This window comes from Pteropus vampyrus, unplaced genomic scaffold (assembly GCF_000151845.1).
Source record: "Pteropus vampyrus isolate Shadow unplaced genomic scaffold, Pvam_2.0 Scaffold16, whole genome shotgun sequence".
In the NCBI taxonomy this organism is placed as follows: Eukaryota; Metazoa; Chordata; class Mammalia; order Chiroptera; family Pteropodidae; genus Pteropus; species Pteropus vampyrus.
In genome coordinates this window covers 2,276,556-2,277,329 of record NW_011888797.1, presented here as the reverse complement: position 1 = coordinate 2,277,329, position 774 = coordinate 2,276,556, and the positions used below count along the sequence as shown (strand labels likewise).

The following is a 774-nucleotide window of genomic DNA, read 5'->3' as shown; positions in this document are numbered from 1 at the left end:
GGCTCACCATTAGGGCCCTGCAGACAGAAACTTTGTAACTGGCGCTCAGAGGGCCCTGACTTCCCCGAGGGCTTGACGCACCTGTCTCTAAGGTCTGGTTCTTCTTCCGGGACGTCTGGTAACGCTTCTCGGGCGAGAGCCTCGCTGGCTGGTCAGTTAGGAAGCTGGTTCCTCTAACGTGTGAGCCGTGCACAGCTCCTTTCTCCCAGTGTGCGTGCGATCTCTCGGGCCTTTGGTCGTCCACACTGAAGAGCCTAGATGGGCGAAGTGGGGGTGAGAACATGACTTGCGCGTCTTGAGTCACCAGCATGGTGGCCTCATCTGTCTGCCAGAGAGGCCACGCTTGATAAACACACAAGCACAATTCTTCCTTCCAACCCCCAAGACAGGGGCCCTGCCATGTATTCGTTCTAAAGAATCCTTACTGCGGTTCAGGGTTTAGAGAATAAGGCGTTGAAACTAAAAATCAGGACTTGGAAACACTGTCTATCAAGAGGACTGAATTTTTGAAACCCCAAAGCCCCCCCCCCTTTTTTTTTCAGAGCATCTGATACCAATAACAATAGATAATTCTACACACACCCTTCCAGGGGAATAGAGGACGAGGATCTAGGCAGTATCCTCCCACTGCACGCCCGGAGCATCACGCTACCCATGTGGTAGTTCACCAGCTTTTACTTCATAATGCACCCTATTAGACAGGGGACGTCCTGTCATAAACATGTTATATTGAGATAAGCCTGCCACTGTCCTCCCCGCCTTTTTTTTTCACTT

At 51.4% G+C, this 774-nt stretch overlaps 1 protein-coding gene across 4 annotated transcripts in view; it reads right to left on the bottom strand.

Moving 5' to 3' along the window:
- CHPT1 (choline phosphotransferase 1) overlaps positions 1 to 240 on the bottom strand; it is a 36,696-nt gene extending 36,456 nt beyond the window's left edge. For all 4 annotated transcript variants that reach the window (XR_897524.2, XR_002779024.1, XM_011386754.2 and 1 more), the window contains exon 1: positions 82 to 240. The gene's annotated coding sequence lies outside the window, so the exon portion shown is untranslated. The remainder of the gene's footprint in view (positions 1 to 81) is intronic.
- Positions 241 to 774: the final 534 nt, after the last annotated feature.